At 33.7% G+C, this 21,408-nt stretch overlaps 1 pseudogene; it reads left to right on the forward strand.

Moving 5' to 3' along the window:
* Positions 1-11,786: 11,786 nt before the first annotated feature.
* Positions 11,787-20,017, forward strand: LOC107846426 (annotated as a pseudogene).
* Positions 20,018-21,408: the final 1,391 nt, after the last annotated feature.

Here is a 21,408-nt window from a genome sequence, read left to right on the forward strand (position 1 = left end):
AATAAGATTTTAAATGATAAAAGCAAAGAAAAATAGTTAAAATAGGGGTTTGGAGCTTAACCAAGTGTAGAAATGGAAGAAAATTCCCTAAAACTCAATCCCCAAGATCCAAGTCTCTAAAATAGTGAAGACAAACTGAGAAAGGATCATTTAGACCTCGGTGCCAGGTGCTGCTGAAGTGGTTAAGTGGCTGCTTTAGTGGTCAGCACTTTAGCAGTACACATTTGGTGTACCAGTCCTCTAAACCAGAAAAGGGCTGCTTTAGCGCCCTACGCTAAAGTTGATGAGGGTCATTAAAGCCCCCTTGCCCAAATGGCAGCCAACCACTAAAGTGGCCAAGTGGCACTTTATCTCATACCACTAAATCGGTCATAGTGGCTCTTTAGCGACTGAACTAGCTAAGTGATGCACAAGCTGTGGAGATTTTGAAAATTTCTAGTCTCTATGGATCCCTCAAAATTCATTCAGAATATGGACATTGTAAAAAAACTATGATGCCTTATAAAATTTGATCATCCGAACTCAATGGCAATATCAAAATTTTAAAAAAGCATTATTTTAATAGAATTAACCATGAGACCTATTTTCACAACCTTTCAAATGGAGGGTGAAAATGATATATAAAAACTGTAAAGCCACACCAACTGTGTTACCAACCTAAAATTGATGTTCTAAATCTACTGGTAAAGATTCTTTTTCCATCTGACTAATAGATCAAAAGATGTTGACCGAAGTCAACTAATAAGGCTTTAGACCACCAAAAATTACAATCTCGCATAAATCAAACCAAAATGCATTGAGAACTTGCCACACATCCCCACATCCCAAAAACACCACAATGCAACCACACAGATGGTTATAATGGTTAAATCACACAAAAGTTTTTTAAAAAATTAGGTCATTGCAAATTCACTTCACATGAGTCTGTAGAGTGGCCACTACTACAAAATATTCACACCAACCTGACGTCTTCTAGACTGCATTTACTTGGTCTTAAGGGAGGTTCAGCCCCAGCTTGCTGAATTGTGTCACCATTGAATTTTGCCTAGTTGATAATTGAGTGGACAATTTTGTGATACTATCCATCTCACTCATCTCGATAGGCTTTTTCACTACACTTCTGGATATATCACCCTGTCATTTAGGATTATCGTATAAAATTAATCTTAACAAAGTTTACTGCTCATCATAAGTCTTCTCTAAAGCATTATCACCTACAGTTGAATCTAACAAAATTTTCATTGTATGGTCATGAGCTTTTAAAAACAATTGAGTTAATACCTCATTTTTCGGATATGGTGCACGAAATCCCTGAGAAGAGATTTAAATCTCTCCTATGCATAATATATGTTCTCATCCAAATTCTTCTTAAACTTGGAATCTCACTATGTAACCTTGCAGTTTTGTCAGAAAAGAAGAATTTGATAAGGAACATCTTCACAAAATTATACCTTATAGTGATGGATTTAAAGGTTCTACCTTCAACCATTTCTTTGTTTCCCTCAAAAGTGAGAAGGGGAAAAAAGTGAGCCTCATGTGGTTAAGGAAAGCTTTAGTGGGAATAAAGGTATCACTGATCAATAAAAAATTTGGTAGATGGAGCTGAAGATCCTCATGTGATAGGCTTGTAAATTTCCTACTATTATGAAATAACTACACTATAATTTTTTTGAGCTTTAATCTACCTCCAAGTTCAAATTTGCAAATGGTAGAGGTAATATTGGGTAAAAGTTAGATTGCCACTTTGTCTACTATCCTGTGGGCTGGATTATTTTTTGCCATGTCTGTAGGATAGCTTCTTCTTGTGGAACCTAAAGGATGCAATATAGAATTACCGCTTCTCTCCTTAACCAATGTAAGCATCGATCAGGTGCAGGATATGAGTCAACCAAATCCCTGTCCCTTGCAACTTACTTGAGTATCAAACCTATAACAATAAATTTAGAAGCTAAGATCAAGTAGTTAGAAATTACAAAACAACATAACAAAACTAAAAATAACATAATTTCAAATTTTTAAGTACCCAACAATTACACTAAAAATTTGTTGCATCCTAGCACACACACAAGTGTATATGGTTAACTCAAGTAATAAAGTGGCCTTTAAAAGACAAGTATTGATTCCACAGGGGCTTGTGCTTTGAAACGATATAATTTTCACACTACTACAAAGAATAATCAAGTAGTAATGGTAACCAAAAGAGTTTGAGGTTTGAAACTTAAGAGATGCAATAAACTATACAGTAAAGTAAAGTGTTGGAGATAGTAATAGGGACAAATATAGGACCAAGACACTACAAACAATCCTACTCAGTCTTACAATCTTATTGGTTTAGTTAATTATCTTTGTTTTTTATTCATGGGGTTGATAATATGATTATGGTCTTTTGATCCTCTAATCATCCATCTAACCTAGCCCCACAACTACATCATTGAGCGAGGATGTGAGAACTAAGTTAAACACATTTATATATCTTCCTATATTTGATCCAATCTAGGTGAATTATGTATATTCCTATCCTAAATGTTAAATCTAACTTTAATGCATTCTAAGTATAAGAACAAATTCCATATATCCCACAATCTAATATATTGTTCATCCTTCCCGACTCACATTAGAAATTAAGTTTATCCTAAGGGTCACAAATTTGTAGAATAGCATTAAGAAGGATATCTAAACAACTAGACATGATAATCAACTTAAAAAAACACAACTGAAACCATAAGTATTCACATTCTTGGCCTCAACCCTAGAAGAGGTTGTTTAGCCACTCATGGTCTTACAACGAATCATAAGAATGAAAATCATGTATAAGAAAAAAAAACCAATGTAAAGGTAAAGATAAATAATCTTAGCCTTCCTCAAGTGTTTTCCATCCCTAAAATTCATCCAAGGTGTGACAATAACACCTAAGTGTACTATTTATAACATGAGAAGAGTAGCCCATTTTGTGCCCTTGGGCATGGCACATCCATGTTGTGGCATGTTTAGGGCATGTCACACCATTAACATGGATGAACGCTATTTTTGTCATTTTTTATGTCTTGGGGTGTGTCACACCCTTATTTTTAAGGTTCAAGGGTGCGGCACACCCATGGCCTTAAAAATTCTAGATTTTGCTATCTTAAACTTCTTTTTTTGCCTTTGATTTCCTCACTTTGTAGGTGTCTTTCAAATATCATTTAACCGTGTTACCCTACTAAATGTTTCTCCTATAGTATTAAAAGGTCTCTTATAACATCAAACACCATAAATTAGTGCATGTAACACCGTAGAATTCATCGAGATACACTAGAACAACACATAGCTCAAGCTTGTCACACTAGTTTTCTCATCTAAACTCTAAGTGACCAAATTGATTCTAATTTTTTTATCAAACCCTAAAACATTATAAAAAAGTACTTTAAGACTTAAATTCTCAATTATATCAATAAAACCTCATTAAGAACACAAAAAATCCTCAAATTTAGGCTAAACACATGTAGATTATTACACGTAGGTGCATAAATAAACCTAAGATCACTAACAAATAGAAATTTTGTTATAAGAAACTAGAGAAGAGAAAATAATAATGATGGAAATATGAGGTTTAATTGTTGGAAGAGAGGAACTATATGTTTGTATAAACTTAGCAGTCCATAATGATGTGTACCACATAATAGTTGGGGATATATATATATATATACATATATATATATGAATAGATTAATGCTACTGGTCAAATGAGTCAGATAGTTGTTGCAACATACTTAGAATTTCTTGGATTGTGCTTGATTGTGGATTTATCTTTATGGTTACCCTCTAGAATAACTTATGACTTAATGATGGCATTGTATTTTATTTGCACTATTTTGATATATTATGATATGGATCGGGTACCATTACAGTGCGAATAATATTATTGTGATGTAGGTTGGGTTCTATGCTGATATGATTATAATATAGGGCAAGTAAAACACAATATTATTGTGATATGGGTTGAATACCACACTAATTCAGATATGGTGATTATGTTTAGAAAGGTAAGAGATGATGTCCATATCGTTCATACATGCATTAATTCATGTGTTTTAATATGATTCTATATAGTATATTATCCCATATGTTTTTCTTATTATGGTAAATAAAGAAAGAGGGTTTAGGAATATACTTTAGGTCCCTTGAGAGAAATGGGTTAGGGGTGAGATCATACTACCCTTGAGAGGATTAGGCTAGGGGCATGATCTAAGGATACTTGAGAGGATCGGGTATGATAAAATTACGACTGGGAACATGATAATTACAGAGTATGGTATTATGATGTTATGTTATTATAAATTCTTAGGGGAAATGGGTGGATGTAACTTAAAGAATTACAAGTAGCATAAGAATCAATCTGTGTGAAGGAAAAAAGGTATATTTGTTAAGTTGTCAAAGCACAAAGATACATGAAATATTAAGTAAATATAAAATGAGATAGAAAAATATTAAATAATAGGTAGGTTGCAGAGATGCTAAGGTGTTAGGTTGTGGATTCTTCAAATGGGGGTTTAGAACCAAAGAATTTACTATGACAATCATGGAGCCCTACCCATATTTATTGATGTTATTGGTTTCTAACCGAAAATCTTTACCAATAATACTGTATGGTACCCACCCATATTTATTGATATGGGTTAGGTTTTGCAAGAACCCACTTATAAATATGGAACCCACCCATATTGTACCTAAATAAATCTTTACCAAAAACATGATATTATGATTTCTCCAAATTTATTATTGATTTTACTGGTTTCTAACCCTAGTAGGCTGATGATGTTTACCAGTATATGTTATTGTAAAGATGCTGCAATTGCTATACCTCCACTCATGGGTATAGACATGATAAAGGAAAGTTAGATTTTCTATAGAAGCAAAACTGATGTCTCGGTAACAACTCCTACCATTTCTATCCTACATATATATTGCATCATGGATGTTACTAATTCTTGTCAAGTGCCTTTATAGCAATTTAGCCTAGGTTCTGGGAGTAACTAGTAGTTGATTTCCATATTTAATTTTCATATCTAATGTATTAAAATTAAGTAATGGAATGAACTGATTTAACAGCCCTTTAAACAATTGAATTATAATTAAGATAATAGATAACTTTGGTTAAGTGAACTTGTAATAACTTCTACCTTGTTTAATGGTGGGATTTAAGTTTTTCCTATTGGGAGAAGGTGTAGTGAGGTGCCCATCATAATTTAGTGGGTTGGGTTATGGCAGTAGCAGTCCAAGATCTAATTTGTAAAGTAAATATTAATGTGGAAGGTGCCTTGATTTTTGAGGAAACAACTAAAACACTATGTATAGGAGAACTACCTATGAAAAAAGGAACTTCCTCAAACATACTACATGCAAGTTATTAACTTGTTACTGTGATGGAAAGAAATGAAACTATAGGTTACAGGTCTAAATTTGTGGGGGAATCTTATAATGTTTCCTAAATACTTGAAATATTTGATGGTTCACCTAAGTATGATGGTACTCATTATCCCATATCGCTCACATCCTCAGTGATCACTCTAAGGTAAAAAGTGATCAATGGACTCTAAGTATTAGAATGAAGAAGTTTTAGGTATTGATGGGACAAATTCCTAATGTAATTCACACCATTATAAGTAACCAAAGAAAATTAATTGTCGATACCCTAAAGCAAATAAATCATAGATAGTTCAAAAAAGGATACTGAAAAAGAAAGCAATTGTTTTTTATGATATTCCACCACTGAATATAGTAAATGATGATGATAATGAGGAAGCTAAATAGGTTGCTTTTGATGCAGATCTCACTATATCCCAAAGCTATGGTAAGATAGTATCCAAACTAGTTGAAAAGAAACTGTAAGTATGTGCTAATCAGAAGAGAGATATTGATGCACATGGCCGTACTAAAGCATTTCATTAGTGAAAGAGGAGAAAGAAGAATGATGACTCAAAAAGTGATGTATCAAGAACCAAGTATAAATAAAAGGTGAAGGAACTAATGCAGGAAGACATCTAAAGAATTATAAGACAATAAACCATACTTCGTGAATGGGTGTTTGATCTAAATAGTTTTAAGATGTATCGAATGAGGGACCTAGTGTAAATGGGGAAATTTAAAAAATGGCTTCATTTATTCAGTTAGCCTCTTCCAAATCTTCATATTAAGGAAATTTATCCTCATTTATTCAGTTAGCCTCTTCCAAATCTTCATATTATGGAAATTTATCCTCTTTTAAATCTTCATGCTAAGGAAATTATGGAATTCTATGCTAAAATAAAATATTGTGCTGCAAACAACAGTATGATCACCCATATTCAAATCTATTTGGATGAGAATATGCTTAGAAGAATATTAGAGGTACCTACTAATTGGATCATTTCATTTAGAAAAAAACTACTTCCAAACAATTCGCTAAGATAGTTAGCAACCTGGAAGAAATCAAAGTTAAATTTCTTCTCAAATAATAGATGAAATGTTACTATTAATTGGTGTTTGAATTTTTCAACAGAATTCTACTATTGAGTTTGTTATCGAGATGATGCAATTCTTTCAATTCTTTTAATAAAATTCTACTCTTGAGGTTGTGAATGATAAGAAAGAAAGACATGGTTTGCCTATCTATTTGTATTCAACAAAGTGTTTGAATTTATCGAAGTGGGACTTGGTAAGGGAATTGCCTCCTTGGGAAAGCACATGCTCACAATTTTTACATAGGGATAAGAAAAAAAGAGATGAGAGCTCTCAATAAGTCATGTTTGACCTTATCACTGCTTAAGGGTGATTAAACAAAGAGGTGGATCTTATGACTAGATTGATTTCTAAAAAGGTTGTAGAGATTGCTCAAACTAACGTCTTCCCTATAGCAAGCCTCATTGGAACTCATTGAGGAACCTGGTATTATAGATACTCTAAAACTTAAAAATGCTAGGATTAATATAAAGGTGGCAGAGTTCACTGACAAGTCTCTTAAAGCTCATGTTGATTTATATGAACACCTTACTCCTCTTCTTAAATCTCTTCCCTCACTGTCCTCTGAAGTCCTATTGTCTTAGATTCTATGTTGTCAAGAGAATTATTATATTTTTTTACTTATTTAAAGTTATTTTATAATGTCTATAGACTATCCTTAATTTGTATTAGGTTTTTCCACCATGCTTGTTGGCTTCTTAATCTTATGCTACTAAATCTCTATGTGTTTCCTTTGTGGCTATGATGTGACTTTTTCTTAAATTATGTATGTTTTTTTTATTATTTACCCATTTTAATTATGGCAGAGCAGAAAAATATTGATAAGTAATAAGGGGAACAATTGATAGGGGAAACATTTGACTGGGGGGAACAAATTCATAATTGAAAGGGGGACCTAATATTGATAATTGTAAATAGTTGCATAAAATGATAACTATGGATGGTTGCAAACTCTTCAAATATTGGCTTGATTAGTGATACTGGTGATAGAAGAAGTTTGAATCAGTGTAGTCTCTAGGTTTTTCATCATAAAATTGGGGGAATATTTTGGGTTCTATTCTTGTTCATATTGTGTTTATTATGATCTTGTTTAATGATTGACAAACTTCATTACTAGAGCATGATCCATGCATGTTTGATTGTTATTTATGCTATGATGATTTCCTAACCTAGTGGAAGGACTAGTAATGATAATTGGTGTCCCGCCCCGTATACATCTTTGTATTTGCCCTTATTTTTCTTATCTCTTAGTTGTGTAGTACTTCTCTAAACAATGTCAGCACATTAGTGAGATAAATTATTGCAATCCTTTTCCAGCATCCACCAACAATGAAGCTTCTCTACCAATGCTCTTACATATATATACATATTTATTTATCATCCTTCAAGAGAGAAGCTTAAGCTTTTCCACAAAGCCAAAAAAGTTTTTTTCTTCAGTAATTGCCTCACCTTAGCTTATATTGTAAGACAACGATTTAGAAACTCCTTAATCACAGAGATATATGTTTTCATTTCGACGTTTATTTATAATCTTATGTTTGGTCTTATAATTGTAAGCTCACATCTCATTGTAGATATTTCAATGAGTAGTTTTAATTCACCTTTTATTCAAATTGAGTTGTATTTGTTAGCTAGAGGTAGCTAAATGAGTGCTAATAGTGGAGGCATTGTATGGGTATGTTACAATACAACTATTGCAAGATTATAAGAATTAGGATATTAATTCCTAGTTTGTAACTGGAGTATGTTTTGAGTTTGGTAATGTGTAAGTGGAATACTACTGGGTAGGTCATGGTTTAACTCCCTTGATCAAGGAGGTTTCCATGTAAAATTCCTATGTTTTTTACTTTACTGAATTTTATTTCCCATAGAAATTATTATCTATTCTTGAGATTGCTAGGATGTTATATTCTCTTAGGTCATTTTTGTTGTGATAAACTATCATAACTCATCAATTAGTATTAGAAATGTTCTTCCAAAAAGGCTAACACGTATAAGGGTTTCTCTCTGAATACCTACTACATAAAATTTTGTAGAAGGACAATCAATTATAGAGGCACTAATAATCAATGGTCTACATTATCTAGCGTGGATGATAGAATTAAATAGCTTATTATATTTGTGGATTATGAGTTGTGGGTCATTATCTGTAATGGTCCCATTTTCTCAATGAGGAAAGAGAAAATTTAAGTCATTAGCATAACTATTTCAAAAATTATGAGGGAATATAATGACATAGATAGAGTGATAGTTAGGAAAATCTCAAAGACAAAAGAACTTTCATGGATGAAACCTCTCCTAAAGAATACAGTAGAGTCTCATCCTATGAAACTGCAAATGAAATTTAGGAAACACTGAAGTCTATACAATAGGCAAAAAATTTTGAGAGTAAAAATTCATCTCACAAGTTAGTAGATTGTAACTCAATCAAAGAAAATGCAGATACGACACACATAGAAAAAATATTATAAAGAATAATGAGAAAAGTTGTTATAAGCACGATCCAAGTGTCATATTCTTTGATCAACTCCTTCTATCTTCTATGTTTCAGGTTTAGTTATCTCTAGGTGAACACATATTACAAGATACAATGGTTGGTGAACACCTCACACTTTACCCCATAAAGGTAATGTCTCCAAATCATCAAAGCAAAGACCATACATCTTATTTCCAAGTCGTGTGTGGAGTAAGTTTTCTCACAAGAATTTAGTTACCTCAAAGCATAAGTAATCATGTCCTGGTTCTGCATCAAGACAACGCCTAAACCCAACCATGAGGAATCACAAAACATAATGCACTCCATATCTTCAATAGGCTAGGTGAGAATTAGGGGCGAGGTTTAGAAAATTTTGAGCTTTTGGAAGCACTCGTCTTACTTGTAATCACACACAAATAAATCTTCCTTCTAAGTAAGATGGGTCATATGTGAAACAATGGCAGCAAACCCCTTAAGGAATTGAAGATAATATTTTTCCAACCCCATAAATCTAAAAATTTGTGTCATATTAGTTGGTCTAGCCCAATTCTCAACAACATCAAATTGCTGCTGGTGTACCATAACCCCTTCCTTAGAAACCATGTGCCCCAAGAAGGACACTAAAGATAGGCAAAACTCATACTTGGAATATTTAACATAGAGTTTATTCTCCTTAAATAACCCCAGTAATTTACACGAATAAGCTTCATTATTTTCTTTGACTTGGCGTAAACCAATAAGTCATTGATAAAAACAATAGCAATTGAATCCAAAATAACTTTAAAACACTATTCATTAGACATATAAAGGTAGTTGGGCATTGGTCAAGCCAAAAGATATGTCCAAACACTTATAGTGCACATAAGAAGTTTGAAAATAATTCTTTGGGGTGTCCTCTACCCTAATCTTGAGCTAATCGCAACCAAAACTTACATCAATTTTACTAAACACCATAGCACCCTTCAATTAGTTTAAAAGAAATTTATTCTAGGCAAATGATACTTATTATGAATAGTCACCTTTCTCAACTTGCGGTAGTCTATGCATATTTGTGTACTACCATCTATATTTTCCATAAAGAAAATAAAAGCACACGATAGAGAAATACTGGGAAAATAAATCCCTTATCTAATAATTCTTTTAAGTGCGACTTTAATTCCCTCAACTCTATTGGTGTCATTTGATTAGGAGGGATAAGGATAGAGAATGTTTTAGGATCCAAGGATACAAAGAAATCAACTTCATAATTCGAACGAATTCCACGAAGGTCATCACAAAAGGCTTTTAAGAATTCACAGACAACTAAGATTGAAGCTATATGAGGAATTACATAATTACGTTCTCAATGATTGGCAAAGAAAATTGTACACTATTTCTTTATTAATTTCTTAGCATGAATGGTTGATACAATTCTCAAAGGAGTAGTCTTAAAAGTACCCTCCCACTCTAACTTTTCCATTTCGGGCATTGCTAATTGACAATTTTATCATAGTAATAAAGAATGGTATGATAAGAAGAAAACCAACTCATCTCCAAGATAATATTAAACTCCTTCATGGCTAAAATTACTAAGTCTACTAAGGTTTTGTTCCCCAAAAATATCACAGGTCATGCCTTATAAATCTGATCAACAAATACAGACACCCTAACTAGTATCGATACATACATAAGAGTATCAAGAAATTCACAATTGTAGTCCCAACACAAAGAAAAGTTCACAGATATATAGGAAAACGTAGAGTAGATATCAAATAATATAGTAATAATTAGATCGCATACAAGATTAGTACTTGTGATCAGAACTTCAGAAGCTCTTACTTTGAATGAGTCAAAACAAAACAACTTTTTGTTCTATCACCACCCTGACTGCTGCCTCTACCATCATGAGCACTATTTCTAATGACTTTTCATCCACTTTAATTTGCTTGGTTGCTATTCCTTCCTGCACCCTAACCATCACTCCAAACTTAGATATGATCTATACTATTTTCTTTACCACTACTACCTACTGGAACTAGTGCACTTAAAGTTGGTTGTTAAGTTAACTAAAATATGGCTGAGACCTCCACACATATGGCACATAATACTCAGAGTAAGTTTGTAAACTTGGAGGACAAATGTGTATATCTGTTGTCGTTAAAGGATAGTAGTTGACTCCAAACAAGCCCCCCAAGGACACAGTACACTTCAAGAAAAATACTTATTATAGACCAATATTTAAACACAAGGCAATAATCTAGTCTCCAAGAATATAAATTTAGAGAATAGAATTTTTCCTCCCCCCCCTAATTTTTTTTTTTTGTGTAGGCTCCTAGATCTCATGGCAAAAAAAATACACCTCATCCCTAATCACTGGGAGTAAGAGACACCGATGAATTAAAAACCAAAAGCATGCTAATTAAATTCCTCCCCTACCCCAACCCCTTACCACACCTTCAAAACAAAATTCAACGAAATAAAACATATCCCTTTTGTAAAATCCGTAAAAATTGAATCTTTAAGATTTCTTATACGGCTCAAATTTTTTGTCTTTGTGAGCAATAATTTTAGCCTCCTCTATGAACAACATGTCCTTAAGTTTGGTTAGTTAGTTTTACTTTTTGTTACTTTATTTGATCATTTTAAGACTATTTTTTTATTGTTTAATTGATGGACTATGTGGTTAGGGTTAAATTGTCTATCTATATCAGATGTTGTTAGGGTTTAATTTTTTGCATCCTAGTTTTTTCCATTTCATTGACATTAAGGCTATTCTCAAATTGTGATTGATTATTAGTTGTGAATTATTGTCTCCTGGTCGACTATTGGCTGCAAATTTATTTTCAAATTATTGGTACATTCTGAACCTACAAAAGATGACATATCACTTGGAGAGGATTCTTTTAGTGGTTCTCCTGGTAGTATAGAAGTGAGATGGGGAGAGATTATGGTTCAAGTAGATAATTCCAACATCATTCATGTGAAATATATGGAACTAATTCCTATAAATGGAGTAGTTACAAGTAATTCCTTTGAACATGGAAGTAAGAATTGCCAGTGTATGGCTTTTATTGCAACCGAAGAAAGACAATGTGTCAGATGGGCAAATGATAGTGATGTTTATTATTATGTGCACTTGGCCTCTCTCTTTGCCAGTAACTCTATTAAGAAAGAAGCATCATCGTATGTTGATTAACCTATGTGTAAAGGGACCATTAATCTTGGGACTAAATGTAAGCTTCGTGCCTTAAGCGAATCTCCTTTCTATAGGAAAAACAGGTCACAAGATGAGAAAGGGTTAGACTCCATTTTCTCATAGAGTAAACATAAACAAAAGCATGAAGATAGTGTACCTAGATTAGATACCTAAAGTTGCAAAGATATTATTCTCGTTGGAGCGTTTGATGCTTCACTCTAAGTTGATCCTATCTTAGTTCAATGTGGGGAATCTTGTATTAGGAACAACTTGATTGAGGCTCCTCAGTATTTGCAGAACAAGCCTAGTGGTCTGAGATGCGTTGCATTGGTTTGTGGCCATATGAAAGTGAGCTTTGCCTAGAAATTTTAGGATGACATTCTTTATACTATGATAATCATTTACCAAGCTAGCTTAAATATGCGAGGAATGGCATAAGTAATATAATTTCAAAGAAAGTATTCATAGAACTTGTGAAGGATTGCCACTCCAAGGACAAAGATAACTTTTACATCAAGCTCGTGAGCTTTTCCACACACTTATCAAAAGTATACTTTCTTTGAGAAATCTAGTTCCAAAATAAGTACAATTCCAGTAGGTCATATCTAAAGCTTATAAATATCCAAAGGTTGGTGAATTCTTAATGAAATTAGTTTGTACTAACAAAAAGAGGTTGAAAGGTATTTGGTGCTTTAACTCAAGGGAATTGCACATGCTTCTGCTTTAGTCGAAGAACCCACTCTACTATTAAGGATTACGCATGAAGACTAGGATTATTGTAATGTCATAAAGTACAAATTTTGCTTTGAAATAATTCTAGATAAGCAAGTGCTTGGCACACACGGGATAAATAATCACACAAAAGAAGCACAATTGTTGTTCAGGATGTATGCATATTCTATCCTCCATGACTCATTTACTAATAAGAAACCTTTGGAAACCTATGTATGGGAAAGATATCATTCACAGTTTGTTTAAAATTGCATGATTTCCACATATAATCCTTATACTAGCAATTTGGGAACATAAAAGAGTTATGGTCCCATATTCTCACCACATATCATGCGAGTTTCAAATTCTCTCATACTGCTCAAGAGTGTCATTTTTCCGTACGTTAGGTTTCGACAGAGAAGCCTAATGTAGGAAAGTCCTTGTTGATGGAAAATATAAATTCAGAGAACCAGTCTAGTTTCTAAAAACTCATCTGCAGATTTTATGGCCTACAATTTTCGTTGCTACCTGATATAGGCAATCATTATCAAGCCTCTCATATGGGTGGTAATGTTATTAGCTTTTATATCTTCAAGAAGGGGATCTGTTAGTATGCTTATAAATTAACGTCAGGAAGACTTAGTCATCCTAAATTCAAATAGAGTCCAAGATCTATAGCATATAGGATTAGGAATAGAAATGCTTTGAATATGAAGAGACGTATCTGTCATCAAAATCAATGATTAGTGGAAAATCTACCATTCAACCTAGTGCAACCAAAGCAACTGGACTAGGTAGACTGGAAGATTCATACTATTTAAAAATTGCTTGCTGATATTAAGAGAATAAATCCATGGCCAAGTAACTCAGATATCTTATGAATAAATTGGTTTACTTGTTGTAAAGTACGCCTCCAAGAATGACTTGAAGCAATATATGTCATTTTACTAGAGTGTATGTGATGACAAAAGCTTTGGACAGGAGTCGATTCCAATAACTTGTGTTGTAGCAGAAAATTAAGTTTCCTCCCTTAACATTATTGTCGATGGCTACAATGCACAAATTACCACGATTTCCATACCTTGGCAAAGATTTACTTATGCGATAAAATAATTAATCGATCAATTTGTGGGTCTTGCAATAGGGGTAAATTATGCTGACATCTAGTGTTTTGTGCAAATTTCATTACATTTGGTGAAGCACTGGAACAACTGGTTTTTATAATCTTGAGTTATTATTTTCCCTCACTACTCTCTCCCCTCCTCTCTAAATTTGCTTTTTCTCCTTTTTAAGTGTTCCTAATAAGGGTGTGTTTATCCAAATTCAACATGCTCTTCTCAAACTTATGACCACATTTACCTTTTTGATAATAAATACGAGGATGTAAAAGATATTTTTGGGAAGCCTATGCATCGGAGGTTCTCATATGATGAGAGTGGTCAGATAATATTGGAGGTAAAAGTTACATTCTTATAATTATTCTTTCATATGTTTGTGACTTCTAGTCAATGGTGTTTCTTTTTTTTGGTAATTACATTCTCTAGGATGACTTATGTACTTGTGTTATGTATAAAAAAGGATGCCTTGTGTACAAACTTCTACTCAATAATCTGGATTTGTCTTATAATTGTGAAGGCTGAAATTTCTTTATAGTATGATCACGATACATGATGCTAGAAATTTTGTAGGGTGTGCTTGATTCTATTAGCATTGTATTCTTGAATGTATAACTTGATTGTAAGGAGGGCTACCCAGTTTATGAATGCACTCAATGTTGCTCTTGTGGTAAATCTTGTCAAAATATAGTTTTATAGAGTAGAGTACGTGTGAAGCTAGAAATTTATAAAATTGAGACAAAGGTAATTATTTGATTTGAAATTATTAAGAGGTTAGTTTCTCTAGCTATTTACTATTTTATCTTACTGGGATTGATAGTCAGGGCAAGATAAGCAATCCTTCATGGTACATTTGTGCATGAATATGTCAGAGATGTACTTGATGATTAAAAAGCAAATAAAAGACACAATAGGGTATAACACATTCTACTTGGTAGCTATAGTTGCTTTGTTATATGTAAATGAATCTTCTTTATATTCAGATACTACCTATTGAGTACGTATGGAATAGAAAGTTATGGGTACTTTTTAGAGATAGATGCTCACATCAATGATATGAGCACACTAATTGAAGGGCATTCTCCATATGTAATCAATGCTACTAACTATGGAAACATTTCTCGTTATTTAAACCACAGGTACTGTTACAACTCTCTTTAGTTGATTTAATCTCAATATGGATATAACTGAATCAATTTGTATTATATTTGCACCATCAGCTCCAATTTAAGTGTAAAAGTAAAGCAATATGGAATAATTATCTCAAAGTTTTTTTATAATTCCTACCAACAATTACAATGGTCAGTTCATTAATTGAAAAATAACAACCAACAAATCTATTATTAAAACAATTTTTCAACCAATAGTTAATCTCAACACCAAATAACTATTCTTTGATATTAAGGCTTGCTCTTGTATTATGATTGTATCATCTTGGTTATCAATAAATTAGCTCCATTGATTTTTTAAATTAAATTCTGCCTATATTGCTAAATTTCTTAGGTCCTTCTTGACCATTGTAGGTGTTCGTTGAATTATTGGGATTTATCAAGTGACCACAATCCTTGCAATCATATTAGTGTAGTAGCATGTACAATGTCTTTATACTCCCCTTGAAACCAGTTCTCATCCATTGGCTTCAGACAAACTGAACCATGGGTTTCTCAAAATAGCAGTTGAACTTGGCACATTTCAGATAAGAAAATTGTTGGTGTTTGAACTGAAAGAGCCTAGGTAGATGGATAAACCCAACAAGACATCTATATTAATAGTATTAGTTAATAAAGGATGTCAGTTTTTTTTGGTGAAGTGTTCGTGTAAACAATGACATTACTGATGTATATATGGTTTTATGTGTATATATGAAAGAAGATTATGTTAATTTGATATGTATAGATATATACACATTTGATTAATGCCATTGAAATTTTATAACTATATATATAAGGGCAAAATATTGTCCGAATAGGATTTTTAAGAACAGTAAACTAGTGGTTGAAAATCATAGCGCCAATTTTACTTTAAAGACCAGATTTATGTTGGTTACAAATTCTCTTTAATCAGGGAATAGAAATATGGTCCCTAAAACATTTTAAGGAGTAGTTTTATGTTGGTCGCAAAAAGCCTTTTAGGGACTATCTATTTTAATGTGTCTTAAATGACCTTTAATAAAGGAGGCTATAGGTATGGATGGCAACAAGATTTGTTTGATCTCTATTGACTCTTTTAGGGATAAGAATTATAGTTTTAGGGACCAATTTTACCTTCTCTATTAAGCATTCTTCTTGTAGTGTGACTAAATAATTAATCCAAAAAAGACTAATCTTGATGACCATGACCCTTGGAAAAGGTAGTGCTGAACTACTCTGAGGTTCGGGACTTCTTCTATTTTGCCTTCACTTCTCCTTGTTCCCTAATTTCCTCAATATTCTTAGCAAACTCAATACATCCTTGAAGGACTTACAATACATAGCCATAGGTAGAATAACCTTTTGAATATTAAAATTCAAGGCCTTCACAAAGTAACTAATTCTCTCATCCTCTAAAGTTTTTATTTGAAGTGTATAGTGGGACAAAACATGAAATATTGCCTCGCAGGCTGCCACAGATATCTCACCCTGCTCTAACCTTAAGAAATCATCCTTTTTTTTATCATGAAAAATATGGGGAATAATTTCTCAAGAAATATATTTTGAAATTATATCATAGTAAATAGAGGTAAGACAACTCTACACTCAATGAATGACCTCCTCTATTTATTGGTTTTGGCCCACAGCTAAAAAGAAACAAACTCCACACTTTATCTTTCAATAATACCCATATTATGTAGGAGTTTATGACTATCTAACAAAAACTCAAAAGCATTTTCAAATTTTTTACCCTAAAATACTGGGGGTTCTATCTTTATAACCTTATAGAAAAGTCTATTTTCATCATCAGTCATGACTTTTGTCATTCTTGCCAAGTCAATGACTCATGTGATAAGTTATTATCACTTATCATAAGTCGTATATAGCCAGTCATAGCTTAACTAGTAAGGATTGCCCATGTTTCTGTCCTGACCAAGTCTAATACCCTATGTGTCATTAGGTGTGGTCTCAAGTCATACGAAGGGACTTGTGACCATATTAGTAAGGGTGCCCTGAGTCACTGCCCAAATTATAAGTCCAGTCAAAGACCTATAACCAATCTTATGAGTTGTCACCTAATCCATAATGATTTTCGATAGTTTTCCTGCATGTTTTTATTATGGTATTTTCAATCTTTTCCGATTCTCAACTCATTACCCATGACATAAAAACACTTATTGGGTCTCATTATCAGACATAAAAAAATCAAAACACACTTGTCTTATCTTAATCTTCTCTTAAAAAAGAAATTTAGGGTTTCTAAGGATTAAACACCTAGGGTTCAAATTGGGGTTCCCATCTCTAAATTCTTGGAATTTTTAAGGCATATATCTCCTCCTTAACTTGGTTCTATATAAAAATATATGTTTAATTATGGTTTTTGTGAATTTAATTTTTAGGTATTGAATGATGGGTTGTGGGTTTATGTATGATTACTACTAGGTTGGTTTTTCAATGGTTTTGGAATATTTTTCATGCTTTTTCTCATGGTCTTTGAACTTAAATTGTGTATGTGAATGGTTGATGGGACGGGGTCATACATTTCCCCAATTTTATGGAATTTGGTTTGGAATTGGTATTAACCTCAACCCACTTGCGTAATTGGTTTTGAAATATGGATAATTACATGGTTTTGCTTACTTTACTACACTATTGCCTTGCATTAATGGAGAAATGGATAAAAATGCTTTTGAAAGGCCTTGATGACTATGGATTGGTTTTAAATTGAAACTTTTGAGTCTTATGGCTAATTGGTTTGGTTATGCATAATGGAATTGTCTTGCAAGAATAATTATTGGTATGATGATACCTTTGGGTAAATGTCTTAATGGATGACTCCTTGGTTAAAGGGATTGGTTATGTGAAAATATTTTAATTTAGATTTATAAGGGTTGTGTAGCTCGTCGTGGAAGATTGAGGTCCCGGGGGGACTGATATAGGAAACCACGTTTGTTGGAATGGGGGACTTAGTGGCCGTGTTCATAGTTCACACATTATACATATATATTTTGGAATGGTTTGAGCCTCGGTGGCTTTGTACCTTCTTTGGATGTTCCTGATTAATGCGGCTAACATACATTAAGACCTTTTCAGTAGAGGGAGTTGAACCCATATAGCCCGTGGGTGCTCTTAAGATATTTAGAGCTACACAATCTAGGTTAATGGTTTAAAATATCATGCTTAAACCTTTAACCTTATCCCGGCATCTTATATATATATATATGCATGTACGTGATCATGTGTATTAAGATTTGGTTTTGATTTGGCAAATGGCTTTTTTTTTTATCCCTTATATTGAGTTACATACTAGAGCTTACCCTGCAAAACGTCCTACGATGCTATATTGTTTAATAATGTAGGGTCCAAAAATACCTCTTATACCTCTATGCAGCGTTAGGTGGATTCTAGATGGTTAGTTACTGTGTGTTGAAATGGTGAGCCTCCATCTTCTCAAAGGCTAGACATTTCATAGCTTTCCTTATGAGTATAAAAATCCTATCAATTTCCTTTCATATTTTGGATTTCTTTTTAGCCGTAGTTGGGGACATGTCCTGTTTAACTTGGTAATTCAGTTTAGAGGCATTTGTGGACAAAGTATGGAAATAGTTGTTGTTTTGGACTCCTATGTCCCTTTTGGTTATCTTATCTATATTTCTTATATGTTTGGTTATCTTTTACAATTATTTATATTATGTTCTGGATGGCTAGGCTAAAGGGATAGTCTCCCACCCTCGATAGATTAAAATACCTATCACGACTAGGCCTAGGGCCAGGTCATGACAATCTTGGCATTGGAGCATAGGCTTGCGGTCATTGGGTATCCAAAAACTTGTGTCGAGTATAGTCTCTTTTATTGTTATGTAGCATACCACACTTATAAGGAGAGGTTACAAGGCATTTAGGAGTGTTTCCCTTTCTTATGTTCTATTTTTGAGTTATAGAGTCTAGTGCTATAAGATTTCTCAAATGTTTGACTTGCTCTCATTTTATATCATGCCTTCTCAAAGATCTTATGTTAGTAGAAACTTTATCTAACCCTCTATCCTACCATAGAATAATTTTGATGGAACTCGACCTGTTTATTGAGTATTAACCCGGTGTAGGGTCCCTTCTCCTTATTGTTCTACCTCTCGTGGAGTTCCACCAGTTACCACTAGTCATTCTTGGGCTTCTCGATCTGATGTTACTCATGCCCCGGATCCTCAAGGTAACATCTCTAATATAGAGTTCTGCTAGTCAATTAAATTGCTTACCTAGATGGTGACATCTCAGTCATATCAGACTTACTGTGTTGGTTTTGTTGCACCATCTTCTGAGGTCACTTAAGTTGTCTAGTTTATGAGATAGAATCCCCTAAACTTTATAGGCTCTAGGTTGAGGATAATCTGCAGGGGTTCATTGATGAGTTAGAGAAGATATTCAGTGTGATGTATGCTACAAATTCTGTGGGTGTAAAGTTTGTTGCATACCAGTTAAAGGATGTAACTTATTCGTGGTATGAGGAGTGGGAGAAGTTGTGGGGTGATGAGACTAAGAGGGAAATATGGGAAGAGTTTTCTAGTTATTTTCTTAATTATTTCACTCCTCAAGCGTTAGGAGAGGCCAAGGTCGAAGAGTTTGTAAACTTGAGGTAAGGTGGGATGAGCGTGAAGGAATATGCCATGAAGTTCCATTAGTTATCTTATTATGCTCCGGAGTAGGTGTCTTGTATGAGGGCTATAAAGGGAAAGTTTTTTGGGGTTTGTCTCATGACTTGGTATCAGAGAGTAAGTTGTTGAAGTTAACCAATGATAATTTTATCTCCAGGCTTGTCATTTATATGCAGCAGGTAGAGGATGAAAAGGAGAGAAAGGAAGAGATGGGGAGAGATAGAATAAGAATTTCAGGAATTCAAAGGAGGGTGAAGGTCAACAAGCTAGTAGCAGAATGGTAGATAGTAGAGCAAGAAGAAGCCTTGGGGAAATTCTAGTTCATATTCTTATACCAGTGCTCCTTATCTCAAGTCATATGGTCGTCATCAGTTTCAGGTTAGTAGTGGTCCTAAGGTATACGGTGTTTAATATAAGGCTAGTGGATCTCAGTCAGCCCCATCTTATCTCCCTTATAGATTTTATTGTCAGCTTTATCAGGGTTATTTTGATGAGGGGATAAATTAGTGCTTTAATTATGGTCAACTTAGTCATATATTGAGGGATTAACCTGTGACTAAGGTATCCACTTGGGTTAATCAGGCTTCGGCTGACACATCTTTGGCTCCCTACCAAAGAGTGCTACTTCAGGTACCGGCACTGGCCAAAATTGTCTCTATACTCTTGCCACCTATTAGGAATCTAAGGAATGTCTTGATGTTGTTACTAGTATGTTACAACTCTTCTCTCGTAATGTGTATTGATTACTTGATTTGGGATATACCTTTTCTTATCTGGCTCCTTATGCGGTTGTTTATTTTGGTTTTTTCCCTAAATATATATATTATCCCTTTTCGGTTTCTGCTTCGGTGGGTGATTTTATTGTGTCTATAAAGATATATAGGGGTTGTGTGGTGTCTATCTTTTATAAGGAGACCTTGGTGAATTTGGTAGAGCTTGTTCTGGTAGACTTATATGTAATCTTGGGGATGTATTAGCTTTATTCGTGCTATACTTCTCTGGATTTTCATACCTGAAAGGTCAGTTTCCAATTCTCTAATTAACCAATAATTGAATAGGAGGGAAGTTCCTTAGTGCCTAAATGGAGGTTTATATCTTATCTTAGAGCCAAATAGTTGATCTTTAAGGGGTGTCTATATCACCTGATTCAAGTTAAGGGTTCTAGTTCTGAGGGCCCCTCTTTGCAATATGTCCCTATAGTCAATGGTTTCCTGAAGTGTTTACCTAGGATATTCCTAGCATTCCTCTCGATAGGAAAATAGATTTGGGATTGACCTCTTACTAGATACCCATCCTATCTCCATTCCTTTCTATAGAGTGGCTGTAGCTAAATTAAAGAAGCTGAAAGAGCAGTTAAAGGATCTCTTTGATAAGGGTTTAATTCGCCATAGTGTTTCTCCATAGGGTGCTCCTGTTCGTTTCATATGTAAGAAATATGGGACTCTTTGTATGTGTATAGATTACCGAAAGTTGAATAAGGTTACAATGAAGAATAAAAATATCCTCTTCCTAGGTTTGATGATATCTTTGACCAGCTTCAGGGAGCTAGATGTTTCTATAAGATTGATCTTCATTCGGCTAATCATCAGCTGAAAATCAGGGAAACAAATATCCCTAAGACTGCTTAAAGAACTTGATATGTTCACTACGACTTCCTAGTTATGTCATTTAGGTT

This window comes from Capsicum annuum, chromosome 11 (assembly GCF_002878395.1).
Source record: "Capsicum annuum cultivar UCD-10X-F1 chromosome 11, UCD10Xv1.1, whole genome shotgun sequence".
In the NCBI taxonomy this organism is placed as follows: Eukaryota; Viridiplantae; Streptophyta; class Magnoliopsida; order Solanales; family Solanaceae; genus Capsicum; species Capsicum annuum.